This window comes from Mastigoproctus giganteus, chromosome 4 (assembly GCF_048544385.1).
Source record: "Mastigoproctus giganteus isolate SK-2022 chromosome 4, ASM4854438v1, whole genome shotgun sequence".
NCBI classification, from domain to species: Eukaryota; Metazoa; Arthropoda; class Arachnida; order Uropygi; family Thelyphonidae; genus Mastigoproctus; species Mastigoproctus giganteus.
In genome coordinates, this window is record NC_143578.1 from 23,576,322 (window position 1) to 23,600,754 (window position 24,433).

Here is a 24,433-nt window from a genome sequence, read left to right on the forward strand (position 1 = left end):
TTCTATTTGTCCTGTAATGCAGGACCTAGCTCTTTGATGTGCCCAAGCTCTGATCATGCCACTTTTACTTATTAGCATTAGCATTAGCATTAGTAGAGGCATTTGATGCAAGAAAGCAAGCTTATGCAGCATCAGCCAAAAAAAAAAAAAAAAAAAACCCACTTCCACTTCACCCCTCTGTTCGTTCAAAATACCTGTCCAGCTGAGCCTTAAACTTATTTAGGCTATCAACCTCCACCACAAGGGATGGCAGTCTGTTCCACCAACCAACCACCCGCTGGCTAAAGGCAAATTTCCGCACGTCCATCCTACATCTGTCCTTCCTCAATTTGAACTCATGCCCTCTCAGGTGATTTTTCTGAGCTAGAGGAAGAATCCCATCAGCATTGAGCATGCTTAAACCATTCAAGGCCTTATACACCTCTATCAGATCACCTCGCTGGTGCCTAGTCTCCAGACACTGTAATTTGCAAAACTTAAGCCTTTCTTCGTAAGAGCACCCCTTTGTTCCATTCACTAATCTTTTGCCCTTCTCTGTACTCGTTCCAGCAGCTCTACATCCTTCTTGAAATGAGGCCTCCAGACCTGTATACAGGTCTGGAGGCCTGTCAGGCCACACCACTCTAGGTGTGGCCTGACCATTGCCTTATACAATGGAATAATCACCTCCTTATCCCTGCTGGAAAAATTCCTGTATATCATTGACAATACTCCATGAGCTACTCTTGCAGCCCGTCTGCACTGCTCAGAGAACTTCATATCTGCCTGCACAATCACCCCCAAGTCCCTTTCATTCTCTACCACTGTCAGTGTAGTACCACAGAGTTGATACGTTGCTCTGGGGTTGCTGTTTCCCATGTGTAGTACTTTACATTTGTCAATGTTAAACTTCATTTGCCACCTCTCAGCCCATCTGCTCAACCTTTCCAGATCCTGTTGCAGCAGCATAGTGTCAGTAGTGTCCTTGACAACCCTGCCAACCTTTGTATCGTCTGCAAACTTGGACATTAAGCTTGATATACCATCGTCAATATCATTTATAAATACAGAAAACAATAATGGACCCAACACTGAGCCCTGAGGGACTCCACTAATAACATTAGTCCACGATGAGCAGTGTCCATTGATTACCACTCTCTGTCTTCTCCCCCTCAACCACCCCTTTATCCATAGCAGCAATTTGCCTCCAATGTCACACTGCTCCAATTTGTGTAGCAGTCTTCCATGTGCAACAGTATCAAAAGCCTTTCTAAGATCCAAGTATATAATATCAAAGTTATTCCCTGCATCCAGTTCTTTTGTGACTGCATCATAGTATCCAGTCAAGTTGGTCAGGCAAGACTTCCCCTTAACAAAACCATGCTGTGTCTGAGCTATAACTGAAGTCTTGTCTAAATGATCCTGCAGTGCTTCTTTAATCAGTGCCTCCATTAATTTTCCTGGAACAGAAGTTAAGCTCACAAGTCTATAATTACTTGTGTCAGCCTTTGATCCTCCTTTGTGAATTGGGGTCACATTTGCACATTTCCAGTCTATGGGTACCTCCCCTGAGTCCAAGGAAGCTCTCATAATTATGGCTAAGGGTTTGCTTACTTCCTTTGCTGCCTCCTTTAATATAACTGGATAGATCCCATCCACCCCGAGTGCCTTTCTTGTGTTTATCTTCAACAGTTTCTCCTCCACTTTACTCCCAGTTATTTCAAGATTCTGTAGCTTACTGCTAGAGTTGAATACACCTCTGGCATTCCCCTTGCTGAATAACTCCTCATGTGTGAATGTCGATGCAAAATATTCATTTAGTTTGTTAGCTACCTGAGCAGGATCATCAACAGATGACCCATCGATATCAAGTGGACCAATCTGATTCATCCCCTTCCTTCTAGAGTTTACATAAGTAAAGAACTCTTTGCTGTTTTTCTTTGCATCCCTTGCCAAGGATTTCTCGTAATCTGCCTTCGCCTGCCTAACCTCCTTTGTAACTTGGTTGCATATCAACTTGTATCTATCATAGGCTTCTGTGTCATGTGTTAATTTGTAAGTATCCCATGCATTTTTCTTCTCTGCCATATGCCTCATTAGTTCATCTGACATCCATTATATTTATTCTTCATTGGAAAAAGGGGAAAGGAGTACTCTTGAATAATCAATGTGAAGCACAGTCTTAAAAGCTCTTTTGATAGCCTTGAAACAAACAAATAGACAGGTTGAATATTAATAATCATCATAATAATGGAATTACAGTACTGAAGGTTAACAAACACCATTCCATAGTTTCTAATTTCAATTTTTTTTTTTATGTTTAAAGTTAAGTTATGCAGGTATACTGTATTTCTCAAACATAATGTGTATTATTTTGTACATAACTGATTTTTTAATAATTTCTCTTTATATGTCATTTTCTTTAGAGTGATTATTATGGAGAGTCAGAGTGATATTCCAAAAGACACTGCAGAAGAGAAACTTAATACAGCCAGTGTATTTATAAGGGTAAGTGGAAGTGCTCATAATCATTAATGAAATTTTACATACCCAAAAGAACATTTTTTAAAGACTGAATTTCAAAGATTTCCCTCACAGTTTCTTGGTAACTACATTTTCATTTAGAACTAATGAAACTTTTCAAAACAGTTGGCAGATATCTCAAAAGCAACATTATTCTTCAACAAAATCAATGTTTCTGTTCCTGAGACATTACATGAGGCTGATTTTCAGTTTATTGAAGGGTAAAAATATGAAGTGAAAAGTCAAGTTTATGAAAACCAAAGACTTCAATAATGAATACATTTTTTTCTTTTTCCATTGTTTTATCTTGCTCAGAAGTCAAGACTTCATTAATATTAACTGAATTTTATTCTTTACTTTCACATTTTAAAAAACCTTCCTTTGACCACTGTATTTCCTGAAAGCATAACCTATATAAATTCAAGCCGTGTTAACAATCCTCTCTTTTACTTCTCAACCCTCAATCCATGATAGTACTAGAGTACAATATCTTTTGTTTTGAATTACAATTAAAAAAATTTCAATCTATGATAATCTAGAACTGAGGATGGATGTTGGGACAAAGAAGAAACTTATTGAACTCATTAACAAATTACTTAGCTTTGTAATAAGCTGTGATTTTTACTGATAACTACAGATGGAAGAGTTTGACATCTTCAGAAACATTATCTACCAATAACTTTGCCACTGTTAACTGCTTTCTGCAACCAATGACTGAATTCCACACAGCTACAATGTCAGTTTTTTTGAAAATGAGGGAATACACATATCAACTGAGGTCCTATTTTCTTTGTCAAAGAGAACTTTGTCTTCCACCCAGTGACTTACATTGCACTGACTGTGCATCACTGTAGGACCTGCAAGATGAAGGAACAATTTAATGAGACCAATGGTTGATAGAATCAAGCTCTTTAAATGGAAAAGTCCAGGTTCAGCATGTGAATTAATTCTCAATAACACTTCCCTCGTGCAAAATATTACTTTGGTTATGTTGTTGGTGCATGAGGGAAGGGATCTTATTTCAGTACTTCTGACCTGTCAATGATGACAGGTCAGAGGTACAGGATAAAACTAATAGTTTTTTCAAATACCACAGCAATTAAAGAAAGATTTATTTTCATGGATCCACATTCACACATGAAGGAGTTTTTATGGATGGGATTCAAGAAATATATGTAATTTTAACTAGGAGTTAAATTATTTTATAATGGAGAGGAAAGTGGAAGAGAAATTCGAAGCTAAAAGTAAATAAGGCACCAGGAGTGTTGATGGAATTCTACCCAGTTATATTAAAAGAAGTAGCAAAATTGGTAAATAAATCTTTAGCTATAATTATTATAAGTTATAAATCTTCATTAAAATAGCAATACTAATAGACACAAAACATTGCAATATTGCCCTTCATAGCCACCAGTACAGAGAGTTAACAGTGAATTATAGTATGTGAAAGAAAAGTTAAAATGAATAAATAATAATAATAATAGGAAACAGTCAATAAATCAAACATAAGGAAATAGATATATGGAAGCATAAAATGAGGTATAGAAGGTTCAAAGTACATACAACACAATATACAAATACTATATAAGTAAGTACAAATAATTTTACATTGCAGTATAAACATGTAAGGAACAGATGCTCATTTATTTATTTTTATTTTATTTTTATGAAAACCCCAAACACCAGAGGTATTAGAACCTATAGTAGTTAGTACCATGCACATGTTGAAGGTTGCGAAGGAGAAAGAAGATACTTGTTGACATTAGCTTGAATTTCTGTAGTTTGCAATTTTCAGGAAATACGTATGGAGTTTGTTCCAGAAAATGGAAGTTGAATGAATAAATGAGGAAGAAGAAAAGTTGGTTCTGTGAGTTTGAAGTTGCATGGTAGGGAGTAGAGAGCGAAAGAGAAAACTCAGTTTTTTAGATGCAAAGGAAGCAATATTTATAACGTGCTTGTGCCAAGAGAGGGAAGATTAGAAATCATGGTACTCCCCTATAGAGATATATGATCTTGCCAAGAAATCACAGTCACTGAAGATAAGCATAGGAGCAGAAGAATCCTTTTTGCAAGATGTAAGATAGGACTGAGTTTTAGAAGGATTGAAATTAACTAAGTTATTTTTGTTCCACCTGCAGATCAACATTTAAGATTTAAGAAACTGGTAGTGGATATTCAAGAAGTTGAAGCTGTTTGTGCAGGGCAAAGTTTCTCAAACAAGAAGATGGAATGCAATGTGCTATCATCAGCAAAATTATGGATAGGATTTCCAGTCAATGGAAGAAGATCATTAATATACATGAGGAAAAGAGTGGGAGAAAGAACTGCACCGGGGTATACCAGCATTAGTGGAGAAGTTAGAAGACAGAGATCCATCTGCCATCACCCACAGTGAGTGGTCAGAGAGAAAACTGGACACCCAATTACAGAACAGAAAACAGTCAGTAATTCATAAAATGGAACCTTATTTAAAAGATCTTTATACCAAAGACAATCAAAAGCCCTTGAAATGTCAAGAGCAACTGCTTCAGTTTCACCAAACTTATCCATTCAAAAATTTCACAGATGAGTAACAAGCCAGTAATATTACCAGTGGATCAACACTGACAAAATCCATACTGATGATCGTTAATCAGATGGAAGGTTTCTAGATAGTTTAAGAGTTGGTGGTTAATTGATTTCTCCATTACTTTAGAAAGAGTAGAAGTAATTGCAATGGGACGATAATTGGATGGGAGGGATTTGTCACCCTTTTTTTAGGAACTGGCTGGATATGAGCAAATTTCCAAGCAGAAGGGAAAACACCTTTGGAATAAGAAAGTGAAAAAAGGCTACACAGAACAGGAGTAAGTTCAGGAGCACAGGTTTTGAGAAGAAGTGGAGAAATACCATTAGGACCTGGAGCTTTCTTAGCATCAAGATTGTTCAAAATCCTTCTGACTTCTTGTTGAAGAAAACTTCAGGAGGCATTGAATGGAGTGTATGGGAATGGCAGGAGTTGGTTTACCAAGATCATCGATATATGAATTAGAAGAAAATTAGGTTGCTAGCAGGCCACCTTTACCTTTGGCTGAAATGGCAATGGAACCTTCTGGTTTTGACAGAGGTGGTTATAGAGATGGGCAGAAGTTGCGGCCAATAGCTTTGGCAAGAAGCCAGAATGCTTGGCTACTGTTTGGACAAGAAGCAAGTTTTCTACTCTTAGCTTGTTCGAAATCTAGTTTGGATTGATTAATAACTACTTAACAATTGTTGTGCACTTTGATGTAACCTTGAACAGCCTAAGCACATTTATTGGAAAACCAAGGTTTAGATAAAGGATGAGATTTTAAAGTGGAGTGTACAATAAAGGATTTCTTCCCTACAAGAATAATTTCACTGACATGATTTGAGCAAACGTTGAAATCAGAAAATTTGAAACAGTAATCTGACCAAGGAAAAGAAGAAAAGAAATCTCGCAGATCATCCCATTTTGCATTCTTTTAATGCCAAACAACATGAGGTTGAGAATGGCCATGAGAGAAAGGCTCCATTGGAGAAGAGACCATCACCAAGTTGTGATCTGAGGTGCTAGAGGGGCACTCACCTCAACTGTGTATTTAGAAGGGTCGTTTGTGAGAAAAAGATTAAGCGTATTGGTGGTGTGGTTAGGATTGTCTGGTATTCTGGTAGGTAAATGAACAATCTTTGCAAGGTGATTGATTAGTAATTGCAAAAGCCCCAGCATCTCGATCAGCAGAGTCTGACTAGAAAATGGAAGCCAGCTGGAGTTGTGAACGTTAAAATCACCAAGGAAAATCACCTCACTGTTAGGAAAGTTGGACCGGAGAAAGTCAAGTTTTAAAGAGAGAAAGTCAAAGAGTTCCAAATGATTAGTGGAGTTGGGAGAATGACAGAGGCAACAGATGAATTTGACAGAATGTGGTAGAGGGATTTTAAGCCCGAGAAGATCAAAAAGAGAAGATTCCAAATTACTGTCTCTGACAAGGAATACAGTGGACATATACACAATTACCACTTTGAGGTGAAGGGAATGGTACAATAATTATTCGGACAACTGAAATGAGCAGTGGTTGAATCAATCGACATGTGGGATTCTGTTCAGAAAAAGTACATGGGGTTTGGCAGACTGTAAGTGGAAATGCACAGCATTGAGATTGGAACTGAGACCAATTATAGGTGTGAAATGAACGAGGAAGTGTTTGGGAGGTTTAGATCTTTTTGCAGAAAAGTTTGTTCTATTAGTTTGGCAATTCATGGTGTATGAATGATAATTTAGTAGTAAGAAAAGGTGGGGGGGACATGCTGTATGAAATAATGTAATTTTTGGATTGGTGTACACACGGCAAGAATATACTAAGCTATTTGACATAATGTGGCCACGTTAATTCCCCATGCTTTCACACTACTCAGACTTCTTCCTGTCACTATCTAGCAAAGTAGAGGCAGCGAGATTATACACTAGCCAATCTGGAAGCCTCCTAGAGAGTTACCAGTAGGTTCAGCCTGGGTGGACTATCTAGTGGGTGGCCTTCTAATGGGTTTTAGAGCTGTACTCTCGAGATTTAAGGAAGATTGGTTCTTGCCACGATATCCATCATAACCTCAAAAAGACATCAATCATATTGCATGATGGAAGGATGAGGGTGTTGGCAGAGCTTTACTCTGGAGACTAAATATGAGTTCCACCACTTCAAGCCTCAAATAAGCAAAGTGGTGGTATTGCACCAGTTGATAAGAGCCATCTACCACCTAGTATTGCCTTCTAACACAGAGGGGGGTCAGCATTCCTCCGTGTGGTGTTATGTTGGCTCGTTGGTTCGTACTTGGGTGGTCACCTCCATCAATCTGGGTACCGCATTTCAGGACTTGCACATGGGGGAGACGCCCAAGTAGCAAGCCCAGCTTGGCATACCTGAGAGTATGTCTGTGATAGCCTCAATCATTTCTATCCATAGAGAGAGGGAGTCTAACCACGTAAAAATGTTATCAGAAGTACAGTTTGTCACTACTCATAATCACATACTGAACAAATTAGTAATAGTAATAGTAGTAGTAGTAATAGTATTTGCCATGTAGAGCAAGGAAGCCGCAGGCCTTTGCTGCACTGGCAAAAAAAACAAAACAAGTAGATAAGAAAATGCAAATTATATGCTTCCCTCCTCACAATGGTAGCTATCCAGTTGACTATCTAGTTTGTTAATGATAGAAAGGTTGACAAGGTGGTTAGTGACAGGAATCAGGGTATGCTATTGGAGCAAGACTTAGACAAAGCCTTCTTTGCAGTAGATAATTTTGTTGGCTTGAAATGGCATTAAGGTGATCTTCGAGGAGGAAGAGGATCAGAGACAGAGATGTAGATATATGACTCTAGGAGGAAGCATCTGTACTCAATGTCACAAGAAAACTTATTAAGGTCAGCATCCAATGATGGACACATGAAGGCACCTGAAAGGGCAGAAACCTATCACACAAATGAAAACAGCTGCATTGTGAGCACAAAGTTGAGTTTACTCTCTTGGAGAGTCCCTCAGCCTTCCAACAGCACAAGTCCCAGCATGATGGTGCAGAAATATGGCCAACAATCATTTTGATAGTCAAAATTATAAGGGCATCCTTATTCAAAGGAGGTCCCTACCGACTGGAAATGTGCAAATATCTCTTCTGGTCATAAAGGAAGGGAGGGGGATCAAAGAGCAAAGTGATTAATTATAGACCTGTAAGCTTGATGTCTGTAGCAGGGAAAATAAATGATCTGAGTAGTAAAGAAGGGACAATTACCACCATGAATAAAGGGATGATTGAGTGGCAGGAGAAAGAGGTTGGTTATCATTGGCGACAGCTCTTCAGAGACTAATGATATTGATGAAGGCATATCAAGTTTAATGTCTAAGTTTGCTAATGATACAAAGGTTGACAGGGTGGTTAATGACAGGAATCAGGGTATGCTTTGGAGCAAGACATAGAGAAATTAGGCAGATGGGCTAAGTGGTAATTGAAGTTTAATGTTGACAAGTGCAAAGTACTGCTAGTAAACTAAAGGTAATAGAGAAAACAAAAAAAATCTAGGGATAATTGTACAGCCTGACATGATGTTCTCTGAGACAGTGCAGATGGGCTGCTATGACAGCTCATAGGGTTCTGTCAGTGATATACAGGAATTTGCCAGCAGGGACAAGGAGTTGATCATCTCATTTTATTAGCCAATGGATAGGTTACAGCTTGAGTACTGAATGCAGGTCCAAAGGCCACATTTTAAGAAGGATATAGACCTGATGGACATCATTTTCTCCCACCAGATTTTTACTGCTTACTGTATGAGATGGAACATTAACATGCTGGAACATGGAAGGGCCATTTTCACAGAACTGCCAGTATGGGCACTACTGAATTGTATAGTATATCATCTTATGACCCAGCATTGATTATTTTTTTTTACTGTAACCAATGGTCCAATACCATACCATACCATACCATACCATACCATACCATACCACAATAAGCTTCCAATACCATTTCTCTGCCATCTCGCCATCTCAGAACTTCATTGGGGTCACAATGCACTGCTATAGATGATTTATCCATGCATTCTCTCCCTCATTGTACCATGTGATCAGAAGACTGCACGTGATTTGTTCCTCCACAGGGCCTATTTCCAGTATTTCATAGTCCAAGAACAATAGACTAGGTACTATTGCAAATGAGGTCTTGCATTTGTTGATGTGGTGTGGGGGCTTGCTAGTAGCAGTTCTGCTAAGAAGACCTCATCATCATCATCAGCCATTTTCAATCCACTGCAGGATGAAGGCCTCTCCAGCAACTTTCCAGTTCCTTCTGTTTTGAGCACTGGCCATCCATTTACTACTCAAAAACTCATGAATTTCATCTATCCATCTCCGCCTTTGTCTTCCGGGTTTTCTTCTAGCTCCTCTTGGGTACCATTCTGTTATTTTCTTAGTCCATCTGTCATCATGTCTTCGAGCTATGTGTCCTGCCCAAGACCATTTTAGTTCTTTAGTTTTGATAAGAATGTCCTTTACTTGAGTTTGCTGCCTAATCCATGTGTTTCTCTTCTTATCTAACAGTCTGATTCCCAATATAATTCGTTCCATTCTTCGCTGTGTAGTTCTTAGCTTCTCTTCCATTCTTTTGGTGAGTGCCCAAGTTTCACTTCCATAAGTCATGGTGGGGAGTATACATTGGTTCATTATTTTACGTTTCAGACAAACTGGGATATTGCTCTTCAGTATGTGACTATATTTCCTGAATGCTATCCATCCAAAATTTATTCTTCTCTTGACTTCCAGCCATTTATCATTATTACAGCTAATAACTTGTCCCAGATAAGTATATGACTCCACCTTTTCAATTACTGCTCCTTCAATCATTATTTCCCTTTCCATGGCATACTTGTTCATCATTACTTTTGTTTTAGCCATATTCATCTTAAGTCCAAAATCCTTACTAACTGTGCATAACTGATTAAGATTTTCCTCTAATTCTTTGGGATCGTGGCTTATGACCACAATGTCATCTGCAAATCGTAAATGGTTTAGGTACTCTCCGTTCACATTGACTCCTTTCTGCGACCAGTCTAATCTTCTGAAAGCTTCCTCAAGGGCAGCAGTAAACAGCTTCGGAGATATTGTGTCTCCTTGTCGAACTCCTTTCTCGATTTTAAATTTGCTACTGTCTTTGTCTAGTCTAATAAAGGATGTAGCACTCTCATATATTTTCTTCAAAATCATAATATATGGAGTATCTATGCCTTGTCTTTCCAGTGCCCGAAACATTGCCTTATGCTGTATGGAGTCAAATGCCTTTTCATAATCCACAAATGCCAGGCATAATGGTGTTTTATATTCATTTGCTTTCTCCATTAGCTGTGATATTACGTGAAGGTGATCCATAGTTGAGAATCCTGTCCTAAAGCCAGCTTGCTCTTTCGGTTGATTCTCATCAAGTATTCTTTCTAATCTGTTAGTAATGACCCTTGTGAACAACTTGTAGATATGGGATAACAAGCTAATTGGTCTATAATTTCCAATTTCTGATTTATCTCCTTTCTTATGCAGCAAAATTATGATTGCATTATTCCACTGCTTAGGCATCACACCTTTTCTAATGCACTTTGTGAAGAGCCTTGCCAGGTTTTGTGTTATGTCTCTTCCTCCCAATTTTAACAACTCTACAGTAACTTCATCTTCCCCCGGGGCTTTCCGATTCTTCATTTTCTTCAATGCATGTTCTACCTCATCAGGAAGAATATCGGGTATGTCGTATGTGTTGCTACTTTGCAATCCATCTTCCCCACTTCTGGTATCATTCCCTCGCTCCTTGTATAATTCTCTATAGTAGCCTTCTGCTATTTGAATTATGCCTTCTCTGCTGTTTATAAGTACACCATCGCTATTCTTCAGTTTCAGTATCATTTTTCTTTCTGTATTACTGCTCATGGCTGCTGATTTAAATCCTTTATTTTCCCTTAATGCTTCTTCTACTTTTCTTGTGTTAAATCTTCTTATGTCCTCTCTGAGTCTCTTTCTAATGGCTTTGCATAACTCAGTATACTCAATTTTCTCCCTGTCAGTGTTTTTCTTGCTCTTCATTTGTTGTCTTTGGTTCATCATGACAAGTGTTTCTTGACTAATTTTTTCTTCTTTGGATTTCTGTTTCCCTATAGGTTTCTTGGGCTTAATCACTTTCAGAAAGTTGTAATATTCCTCGTCGATATCTTGGTCCTGAGCAGTCTGCAGAAGCTCAAACTTGTTCTTAAGTTCCAGTACATACTGCTTTTTCTCCTCCTCTGTTATTTCAAAGACCTTTGTATTATTTACTCGAGTCAGTTTTTTCCTTTCCTTTCCTACATCTATATCAAGTGTACATCTTACCATTCTGTGATCACTTCCAACATTTACCTTATTCAGGACGGTAACATCATTCACAATATATCTTCTGTTAGTGAGGATGAAGTCGATTTCATTAGTTGTTAATCCATTTGGACTCTTCCATGTCCACTTTCTGTTCACCCTTTTCTTGAAAAAAGTGTTCATTACTGACAGTCCTTGAGATTCTGCAAATTCCACAAGTCTTTCACCTCTTTTATTTCTTTCACCAATTCCAAAATTTCCTATAGTTCCTCTTTCTGTGCTGTTTTGCCTTTTTCCAACCTTAGCATTGAAGTCCCCCATAATAATAGTGTAGTGGGTTTTCTGCTCATCTAGAAGACTCTCAATTTCAGTGTACATTTCTTCAACCTCTTCATCATCATGGCTCGATGTTGGTGCATAAATCATTATAATCTTTAGCTTGTACCTCTTAGAAATCTTGAATATTAGTCTTGACACCCTTGGTGATGTACTTTTGAATTCCAAAATGTTGTTTTTAAAATCTTTATGGACCAGAAACCCAACTCCACCTTCACTCCTTTCACTGTTTCCATTGGTGTACAGCAGATTTCCACTTGATAAACTTATAAGTGATTCATTTCTTCTTCTTGTTTCAGCCAAACCGATGATATTCCAATTCACATTTTCTAATTCCTTTTCCAGCTCTAATATCCTGTCTTCACCGATGAGTGATCGTACGTTATAACAGGCCAAGTTCAATTTCCGTGCATGGCAGCCTGGTCGTACCCAGAGATTCTTAGCACCCTCTGCTTCCACTCTGGTCCTCTCGCTGCCGTAAGAGGGAGAGTGAAAGCTGCTGGGGACTGAGGGCCATTTGTATTGTTGTGCTCTCATTGCTGGAGGGTTTGGTCTTTTCCTCTTCACGCTGACCAGGCGTCTTGAAGAGAACCACTCTACACGTTCGTTGCCACCTAAGTGACGTAACAGGGCTTACCATCGAGAAGGTGTGCATGAGTGGATTTTAGGGAAGCAGGCCAACCGGACTTCTCCTAAATCTTCTGTAATAGAGAGATATTGGATCCATCAGTGTTTTAGGCTGAGTGTCTGATAACACACAGGATACCTGTTCCCCTCTAAGCCCCTCTTAGAAGAAGACCTATGCTGTGCAATTCCCTATGGACCATGGATGCACTTTGACATTCCTGTGAACATCCAACAAGATGTTTTTGTTTTGCTTTCCCCACCTTGTTAAAGGATTGGTGATCCCTGTCCTTTAGTTTTTTGGACCATTTTTACACACTTATATTGCCCCCTATTGCACTCATTTTTTCATCCTTTCACTACATCAGCTACAGTTTAGGTCTTACAGTTTGAACTTTAAACTTTAAAATAGTTTCTGAACTTTAAAATAGTTGCTGTTTCCAGTAGCAGTTCCAGGTAGGTGGATTTTTTTTTTATTATTGCATGAGGATTAAATCTTAATGATTCCTCACACTGCTTTAGGCTCATCATTCCCTTTAGAAACTCCTGGGGCTGCCCCTAGCTGTCACACGTAATGACAAATTGCTGAAATAGCATCCAATGATTAAGTTTTTGAAATTCTATGAGTCCCCAAAAGGTCACTGATTCTGCTTTTTATTAATATCTCTGCTATTGCCTGCACACTTTTAAACCTGTTTCTGCTTTACATATACCTTGTTTGCATTATTCACTACACTGGTAGTAGGGCTTACAATACCGAGATTCTAGGATCCCGGTCATTTTTTTTATGGTATTCAAATCCTGGTATTGATACAAAAATACCGGTTTTTCGGTACTAATTAAAAAAATAATTCTTCACAATTTATTCACTTAAAGGTTATAAAATCGACAACAATAAATCATTAATACTGCTGAATTTGCAAATGAGGGATTGTTATACATAGTACAAATGCAACGGAAACCTGACAACGTTATGAAACTGTAAGACATAAAATCTTACAAATATATTTCTCTTAGTAAGTATAGTGTGCATTGAAGAAAAGTGCTTAAGGAATAAGGAAAACATCATTATGGAAATATTTCCATTAGTGGCAGTAGGCCTGGCAGTGCAATTAAGGAATATGATGAACAATGCATTAGTAGAGGCATATGATGCAAGAAAGCAAGCTTATGCAGCATCAGCCAAAAAAAAAACAAAAAAATCCACTTCCATTTCACCCCTCCGTTCGTTCGAAATATCTGTCCAGCTGAGCCTTAAATTTATTTAGGCTATCAACTTCCACAACAAGGGATGTAAGTCTGTTCCACCAACCAACTACCCACTGGCTAAAGGCAAATTTCCGCACATCTATCCTACATCTGTCTTTCCTCAATCTGAATTTATGCCCTCTCAGGTGATTATTCTGAGCAAGAGGAAGAATCCCATCGGCATTGAGCATGCTCAAACCATTCAAGACTTTATACACATCTATCAGATCACCTCGCTGGTGCCTAGTCTCCAGACACTGAAAATTTGCAAAACTTAAGCCTTTTTTCATAAGAGCAACCCTTTGTTCCACTCACTAATCTTGTTGCCCTTCTCTGTACTCATTCCAACAGCTCTACATCCATCTTAAAACGAGGCCTCCAGACCTATATACAGTACTCAAGGTGTGGCCTGACTTTTGCCTTATACACAAGGGGATAATCACCTCCTTATTCCTGTTAGAAAAATTCCTGTACATGATTGGCAAGACACCACGAGCTAATCTTGCAGACCATCTGTACTGCTCAGAAAACTTCATATCTGCCTGCACAATTACCCCCAGGTCCTTTTCACTCTCTACCACTCTTATCTGTAGTACCACACAGTTGATACGTTACTCTGGGGTAACCGCTTCCCATATACAGTACTTTACATTTGTCGATGTTAAACTTTAATTGCCACCTCTCAGCCCAACTGCTCAACTTTTCTAGATCCTGTTGCAGCAGCGTACTGTCATTAGTGTCCTTAACAACCCTGCTGACCTTCGTATTGTCTGCAAACTTGGACATTAAGCCTGATAAATCATTAATGAATACAGAAAACAACACTGAAACCTGGGGAACTCCACTAATAACATTAGTCCACTAAGAGAAAGTGTCCATTGATTACCACTCTCTGTCTTCTCCCACTCAACCATCTCTTCACCCATAGCAGCAATTTGCCTCCAATGTCACACTGCTCCAATTTGTGCAGCAGTTTTCCATGTGCAACAGTATCAAAAGCCTTTTTAAGATCCAAATATATGATATCAAAATTATTCTTTGCATCCAGTTCCTTTGTGACTACATCATAGTATCCAATCAAATTGGTCAGACAAGACTTCCCTTAACAAAACCATGCTGTGTCCGAGCTATAACTGAAGTCTTGTCTAGATGATTGTGCAATGCTACTTTAACCAGTGCCTCCATTAATTTCCCTGGAACAGAAGTTAAACTAACAGGTCTCTAATTACCTCCGTCTCCCTTTGACCCTCCTTTGTGGATTGGGGTCACATTTGCACATCTTCAGTCCATTGGTACCTCCCCTGAGTCCAAGGAAGCTCTCATAATTATGGCTAAGGGTTTGCTTACTTCCGTTGCTGCCTCCTTTAATATAACTGGATAGATCCCATCCACCCCAGTTGCCTTTTTTATGTTTATCCTCAACAATTTCTCCTCCACTTTCCTCTCAGTTATTACAAAATCATCTAGCTCATTGCCAGAGTTTACTTCACCTCTGGTATTCCCCTTCCTGAATAACTCCTCATGTGTGAATGTAGATGCAAAATACTCATTTAGTTTGTTAGCCACCCGAGCAGGATCCTCAACTGTTGAACCATCAATATCCAGTGGACCAATCTGATTCATCCCTTTCCTTCTAGAGTTTACATAGGTAAAGAACTCTTTTCTGTTTTTCTTTGCATCCTTTGCCAAGGATTTCTCATACTCTGCCTTTTTCTTCCTAATCTCCTTTGTGACTTGGTTACAGACCAGCTTATATCTATCATAGGCTTCCATGTCACCCATTAATTTATATGTATCCCAGCATTTTTATTCTCTGCCATATGTCTCATTAGTTCATCTGACATCCATTTAGGCCTAAACCTTGAACAATATTTCTTAGTTGGTATGTAAAGCCTAGTAGCTCCCAAGATAAGTTCTTTGAATGCTTCCCATTTTGAATTTGCTGTTGGTAACATCATCAGTTGGTCCACTGTATAGAATTTAAATACCGTCTCAGACCATCGTAGTTGCCTTTACGAAAGCAAAAACCCTTCCCTTTACCCCTCATGGTAGTTACCTCTTTGAGTAAATCCCACTTCAGCACACTGTGATCACTGCCACCTATTGGTTCCTTTATCTGCAGATTCTTAATGCATGAAGAATCACTACTGATAATCAGATCAAGAGTATTACTCCCTCTAGTTGCCTACCGAACATGCTGATGTAGAAAATAATCATCCAATAAATCCACAAAGCCTTGCTAGTGTGTGAGTGACCAAACCACAGTATTTGAGAAATTAAAATCCTCCATTATAAGACTCTCTGATTTACTGGCCTACTCTATTTCCCTGTACAGTTTCTTATTATACTCATCAGAGTCATTAGGCCTACAGTACACTCCTACCCTCAATTTTGATCTCCCAGTGCTTATGTCACACCAAACTAACTCGACTCTGCACTGTCCAGCGATGTCGACTGGCTTCACTTCCTTGGATTTTATGTTTCTTAACTAATAGCATAACCCCTCCTCCCTTCCTATCCTGTCTATCCTTTCTGTACACATTGTATTCCCCAAATTCCAGTTCTGCATTCCTTATATCTGTGTTACACCATGTCTCTGATATCACAACAATATCTGCCTTTGATGTTTTGAGCAATACCTCAAATTGATCAAATTTATTTACCAAACTCCTAGCATTGGTGTACACGCAAGTATACATGCACCTGTTCCTATTCTTAGCTACCCTAACACAACCCATGTGTTTACTTGTACTGCAATGACTCCCAGCAGTCTCTGAAATATCCTGCATCTTGTTTTTCAGGCTGCTGCTCATTCCAACAGCAGAAGCAGTGCAAGAATCACTTTCACATCTGCCAGTGGCTACTGTTAATCTATTAGTCCTTGTACCCCCCCCCCAAGCTAATTCGGAGGATGTGGAAAGGTCAGGGAATGACCACCCGGAGCAATATGGCCTTAGTTGCTAATGCTCCTAAAAACCCAAAAAAAAAAAAAAAAAAAACCCCCAAGCTAGCAGTTTTCCATCCCACCTAACACTGGCTCGATAGCATCGGCAAATATTCTTGCACCCTTTCTATTTAAGTGTATCCCATCCCTGTAGAAGCAGTCTCTCCTGTTAACAAGTACAGATCAGGCTGAAAAAAATTCTACCCCTTGAGCCTTGCACAATCTTTCCAGGGCCGAATTGATCGACAAGGCTCTCATCATATACTCCCTTCTATCGTGTCTGGGCAGAATTGCAGACACTTTCAAATTCAACCCTAATTCACGGCCTTTTTTCAACAGTGACCCATACTTGTTAAGTAATTCTGCTGGTCTCCTACTCTTAATATGAATGGTATGGCAGGTGTGGAAGGGCTAAAATTAAAAGCTTCTGAACAATAGTTTAATCCCTTTATTACACCGCTACTTGAGGATGTGACACTTAGTGCATTTTGGGAAAGGGTGTTGGTATGGAGCAGTTCAAAGGTATTGTGAACAGGTGATCTTGAGGTAAAAGATGAAAGCATTTAATTGCGTGGGAAAAATATTCTGTTTTTTCCACCAAAGGAAGAAGAGTGAGTTTAAAGAATAATACTGTGATTGGGTCAGGTTTAAATTTGATAGGGGGAGATATGTAAATGTGTGCAAATGCACACTTATGTGCAAACCCCTCTGGGGTTTGCACATAAGCTTGCATATAAAAAAGTAGTGCAAGGTGTGATTGTAACTTGCAATCAATTCAATAAATAAATAAATGAGAAGGAAATACATAAGTTGCTCACACCAAAAGAGGGGTTTGTGGTTGTTGTTCAGAGGGGTTGTAGACTTCCAGTGGTAGTTCTGGGTTCAGTTTGGGTCTAGTTCTGGGTTCAGTTTGGATCTAGTTCTGGGAGTATCCAGCTATATAGTGAAGGGTTTATCCAGGCATCTTCCTGTGCTAGAAGTTAATCCGAAAGTTGAATAACAAGCCAGTCAGATAGTGCCCTGGCTTCTACTACTGCTGTGGTAATTTCTTTCAGTATTAACAGAGAACTGCTCTCGAAATCCCGAAATATGACAGTACCGGAAGAGCTATACAGCAGAGATGCAGAGTTCAACTAAGAAGAGAGAGAGAGAGAGAGAGAGAGACACACATCACTGCACTCCATGGAAGGAACCCACACAAAGGAATCCCACCATGAAAGAGAAGGAAGGTAAGTCTTCTGAACTGTGTTGTTTTGGAAATGGTACTTAGATAAACTGGGAGATTATTTTAGAGTAAGGTTGAAGTTGAAGAAACATGAGAAATAAGGAAATGTTTAGTATTGTGTTGGTTTATTGGTTGAAGTTGTAAAGGAAATTGATATTGCTAAATTAGGAGAGATTACATGGAATTGTTAGCATTAAGTTAGCGATTTATGGATTGCTGTTGGGAAGAGAATTGATATTGGTGATTAAGAGAAATATGAGGGAGTGATTAAGATTGAATTAGTTTAGTGTTTGAAGCTGTAGAGGGAGTTGAGATTGTTAATTGAGAAAAATTTTATGGAAATGATAGCATATATTCACAGATTAAATGAGAAAAATGAATAGATTAGATGTAAACGAACACCACAGTATGATAAATGACTTTTGTTTTATATTTGTGTCATTGCTCTTGAGAAACGGACAGCTCAAATATAATATATAAACTCGTGTGTGTATGTGGGAGGGGGGAATATCCCTCAGCTCCTGGAAATTCTCATTTTTTAATGCAGTCAGGGTAGCTTGTGGGGCTAAGTGCTTGAGGGGAGCTGCTGTACAAAAATCATAACAATGGCCACTGATGCGATTCTAAGGTACAGGGAAATAAAAATTAATAAATAATCCCCTCCCCCACAACTTAGATTTGGTTTCCTCACCAAGCTTAACTGTCAGTCCTTTTCTTTCATTAATATGGATATAATGCCATAAAAAGTCAAAAAGGAAATATTTTTTATTTTTGATAAAAAAGAAATAAGATTTTTTGAAGATGAGGGAATAAGGGGGGGGGGGGGGTTAGACTGCAACTTGTCTATGACTATCTCAGTACAAAGCACCAACCAGCACAGAATCCAAAAAGATGTTTTCTGCCGCTAATTAAATATGTACCAAAATTAGATCCAGTTTAAATGATAACACTATTGAGTTTCTTAAGAGCTCACTTTATTCGGACAGTAGTGTGGATGTTCATTTTTTGTTTTTAGAATAACTATGTTTAATCATTTTTGCTAGAATATTTATTATTGTTATAAAAGTTTGCTTTAAAACATGAATTCAAGTATTTACTTGTTTTTTCTTTACTTTATTGCACCTAATTGTCATCAAAATTTATTACAAAAAATGTTTTTTTTTGGAATACTGGTATTAATACAAGTATCCCGGTTTCATAAATTAAAATACAGAAATGCCGGTATTAAGATTTTGACTTGTACTATAAGCCCTAACTGGGAGGGATAGCTGAATACTTATGGTAGAATAGTCTATGTCTCTACATATGAAAAAGATTGTTATTTATTATTCCACAGGATCCTGAGCCAAGAAAAAGTCAGTCAAAATCTGTCAGAAAAAATGTGTTAGGGATGTTTCTTTTATGCATTCCTTGTTGGAAGACCAACAAACAAGAAATGGTAATTTTAGTATTTTAACTACATCTAGAATTGGTGTAATCTGATTGTTGGAAGGCATTGATAATGTATTCTATAATAACTATTAAGAAAGGTATTTATATTAGAAATAAGAAATTATCAGAAATAAGCTTAATAAGAAGCTAACTAATTTTTAAAAAATTGCCTATTCATCTTATATATTCCTTATATATTTGTCTTATTCATTTTAAGAATATATAATATTCTTAAAATGAGGCTTCCAGACTTATATGCATTACAGATCTGGAAGCTTCATCGAAGGATGTGGAACTGTTGAAATGGGGGACATAGAAGAGCAACAAGATTAGTCAAGGATATATAATAGTATTCTTACTGTGAAAGACTTCAGTTGGGCATATTGCAGTGCTTGGAAACTAGGAACTTGTGAGAAGACCTGATTGAAATGTTTAAGGCTTCAACTGGATTAAGTAAATTAAATTCTGATAACATTCTTTCTTGGACAACATACATAAGGGAACATAAATTTAAAAAGTATGGTTACAGGATGGATGTGTAAAATGCTTTTACCCAGAGAGTATTAGTATTAGTAATGCTATATGGTACAAGGAAGGCTAAGGCTTATGCTGCACCAGCCAGAAAAAAAAAAAAAAAAAAAAAAAAAAAAGAGTAAAATAATAATAATAAAAAAATAAATAAAATAAATAATAAAAGAAAAGGAAATAGACAACCTATGCATTTCCCTCCTCCCATAAGTAACTATCTAGCTGACCTTTGAATTTCTCCAAACTGTCGGCCTCTACCACCCATCATGTAGGTAACTTATTCCAGTAATTTATAACTCACTGGCTAAAATAAAACTTCCTGCAATCCAGTCTAAACATCTCCAAACATAACTTGAATTTATTGCCCCTAGTTCTAGAATAATTTATAACCATGAAAATTTTGTCCTCATTCAGTTTACTTTTACCTCTCAGAGTCTTAAACTCCTCAATCAAGTCTCCTCTAAGGTGCTAGTTTCCATGCTGTGCAACACATGTATTCAAAGTCTTTCCTCATATGGATGCCCTTTTGCCAATCTCACCAGGCAAGTTACCTGTCGTTGGACCCTTTCGAGAAGCTCAATGCCTTTTTTTTAGGTGCAGTCCTCCTACTTGAGCATGGTATTCCAAGTGTGATCTAACAATAGCCTTGTATAATTGGATTATGACATCCTTATCTATACTAACAAATGTTTGATAAATCATTGATAGGACACCATGGGCCTTCCTTGCAGCCTGTCTACAATGCTTGGAGAACTTCATGTTTTACTGTATCGTAACTCTCCCAAGTCCCTTTCTTCCAGTAATTGAATTTTTGAGTAATTGAACCTTGAAACAAACTTCCATTGTATTCAGAATCCTAAATTCCAGAAGGACCTAAAATCGAATTGGTATTATTAGTAGCAAACGATGCAAAAGCAAGCTTATACAGTATTAGCCAAAAAAAAAAAAAAAAAACCCACTTTTAACATCACTTGTCCAATCTTAGCCATAATTATGAAAGCTTCCTTGTGACTCTGGGGAGGTCACAATTAACTGGAAATGTGCAAATGTGTCCCCAGTTCAAAAAGAGGGATCAAAGGGCGACACAAGTAATTACAGACCTGTTAGTTTCATTTTCAGTTCCAGAGAAAATAATTGAGTCACTGGTTAAGGAAGCAGTGCAGGATCATCTAGACAAGACTGCAGTTATAGTTCAAACACAGCATGGGTTTGTTAAGGGGAAGTCTTGTCTGACAAATTTGATTGGATACTATGATGCGGTGACAAAGGAATGGGATGCAAAGAATAATTTTGATATCATATACTTGGATTTTAGGAAAGCTTGTGATACCGTGGCACATGGAAGACTACTGTACACATTGGAGCAGCATGACATTAAGGGCAAGTTGCTACAATGGATAAAAGGATGGTTCAGTGGGAGAAGATATTAGTTTTATTATTATTATTATTAGCTATATGGTGCAAGGAAGCCTGAGGCTTATGCTGCACCAGCCAAAAAAAAAATTTCTGAATTACAGTGAGAGAGAGAGAGAGAGAGAACAAGAGTCAGAGGTAGAAGGGAATCACCAAGAAAGAGAAGAATGATGATATCCAGCTCAGGACCCTGGGTGTGCCAAGCCCATACTCACCAGATGTGAGCCCCTGGAGATAGAGAGTGGTTATCAATGGACACTGCTCTTCATGGACTAATGTTATTAGTGGAGTCCCCCAGGGTTCAGTGTTGGGCCCATTGTTGTTTTCGGTATTTATCAGTGATATTGATGAAGGTATATCAGGGTTAATGTCTAAGTTTGCAGATGATATGAAGGTTGGCAGGGTTGTTAATGACAGTAATGACAGTATGCTACTGCAACAGGATCTGGAAAAGTTGAGCAGATGGGCTGAGAGGTGGCAACTGAAGTTTAACATTGACAAATGTAAAGTACTGCATATGGGTAGTAGTAACCCTAGAGTACCATATCAACTGGGTGGTATTACTCAGGGTAGTGGAGAATGAAAAGGATCTGGGATTATTGTGCAGTCAGATATAAAGTTTTCTGAACAGTGAAAAAAGGCTGCAAGAGTAGCTCATGGTGTCTTGTCAATGATATACAGGAATTTTGCTAGCAGGGATAAGGGGGTGATTGTCCCCTTGTATAAGGCAATGGTGAGACCACACCTTGAGTACTGTATACAGGTCTGGAGGCCTCATTTTAGGAAGGATGTAGAGCTGCTGGAATGAGTACAGAGAAGGGCAACGAGATTGGTGAGTGGAACAAAAAGTTGGTGTTACCAAGAAAGGCTTAAGTTCTGCAAATTGCAGCTCCTGGAGACTAGGCACCTGCGAGGTGATCTAATTGAGGTGTATAAGACCTTGAATGGATTGAGCAAATTCAATGCTAATGGGATTCTTCCTCTTGCTAAGATTACTCACCTGAAGTATATTTAATTGAGAAAAGACAATTGTTGAATAGATGTGCAGGACTTCACCTTTAGCTAGCAGGCGGTTGATAGTTGGAACAAACTTCCATCTGTTGTAGTGGAGGTCAGAAATTTAAATAAGTTCAAGGCAGAACTAGACAAACATTTGGAGTGAATGGATGGGTGAAATGAGAAGGGTGTTTTTTTTTTTTTTTTTTTGGCTGATGTTATATAAGCTTGCTTTCTTGCATCATATGCCCTACTAATGCTAATGCTAATACTTCCACAATGCCAAATGGGAGGTTTTTCCAATAAATCAACTATCCACTGGCTGAAAGCAAATTTGCACCCATGAAACCTATAACCATCCTTCCTCAAATTGAGGAAGGATGGTTATAGAAAACGGTCTAAAAATTAGAAAAAAAAACTATGTGAATTTTATTTCAGGCTATAGTGCAGGTGTTGGAGATATCCCCAACACCTACACCTACATTTTGTTGAGGTTCACCTCATGTACTAATACATATTGATATACTTACTGTGCATTGTAAAAAGTAGTAATGTTTGAGAGAAAAAAATTTCAAACATCCACAGAAGTTAAATTTTATTTAACCTCTATGGATGTTTATAAATTATATATGTTAATAAACTATACGCAAGCAGAGGAATGGTTGTCACAGAATGACTGGACTTCTCCGAAATTCAGTCCACTTGATTCAAGTGTCACTTGAATATCAGTTCCATCGGCATTTTAGACCCCCAGGTAGCAAGCCCAGCTTGTCAAATTATTAGAAGAGATGGATAGATTTTGTGGGTAGCTTATTATTTTTTTTTTGGCTGATGCTGTGTATGCTCGCTCGCCTTCTTGTAGGATTAATTTAACTTGTAGACTTCACTATTAAATAATCTTACATTATACTTAAATTATGTCATATTTCATTTGTTGCTATTTAAATATTAGCTGTTATTTCTACCTTACTTAAAAATGTAATATTTTAAATATTAATACGGAAATCAAATACTACAAATTAATTGAACTAGTATTGAACATTGCTTATTTTTTATCAGAATTAATTTGACAGAAAAATATTTTCTCACACAAATTTTTCTTGTACATTGTGCATATCTGACTGTATTACAGGATGCTGATGCAAAATCAAGTTTTGTGGAAATGCAATCAAAATCTGCTGTTTTAACACAAAACTGGGAGCCTGTTAACTATCTTGGTAAGGGAGCATTTGGCCATGTGCTTTTAGTGCAGCATGTAAAATTTAAGAAGCTTGCAGTGATGAAATTTGTAACAAAGGGAGACTGCAACTTAAAGGTTAGTTATAATTGTAGCCATATTTTTTTCCTAGTACATATATCAACAAATTTCTCTGATAGGAATAAAGAAAGAGTATTGATATTATTTTATATAAAAGAATAAAAGAATTTTATACAGGTAGGGAATCCCTTCTTTCAGCTGACTACTAAAACTAGCTGTAACATGAAAAAAAGAAGTGTTGATTTTTAACGTGTCCTTAGCCTGCCTTCAAAATATGAGATCAATGTATTTCATAACAAAATTTAGTACTCCTCCCATTGCAGCAACTTGATTTCATTATAATATTTTTAAATAATCTTAAATATATGGTTCACCATTTGACTATGTGGGGCAAATTCCTAATGAACAATGTCCTGTACATCAAAAAATATGATAAGTAGGATCTTCACATTTGATCAAGATTGCTTTTCTTTATTGGAGCTTGAAGACAGTCTTCCTTTAAGAAGGCTAGGCATTTGTTTCCTAGTTATTGCCATAAAACCACAATTCATCACTAATAATGATGGAAGAAAGAAAGTGTGCATCAGCAAAAGCATGGTAACAAAAATCCTGACATGTGAAAACTCACTGCTCATCAGCAAGGCACAAACTTGGCCGAAAAGTATCACATTCCAAATCTTTTGTTAAAAGTGATTGACATGTCCAATGGGAAATACCAATTTCAAAGCAGCTTTGCAGGTAGTTAAACATCAATCACTGCTGATCAGATTATGAACAGAAGCAATTGAATCATCAGGTTTGAAGAACAGACAGAGTGAGATCATCTTCAACGAATAAGCAGCTTTGTTTATAGTTGAGAACCACTGAAAATTCTTCGAATGATAATGCAGGGATGGGATATACTTAAATAGAAAGGGTACAAGAATATTTGCTGATGCTCTCGAGGCAGAGTTAGATGGGTTGGAAAACTGCTAGCTTGGGGGGATACATGGACTAACAGATTGACAGTAGCCTGGCAGAGGTGAAAGTGATTCTTGCACTGCTTCTATTGAAATGCA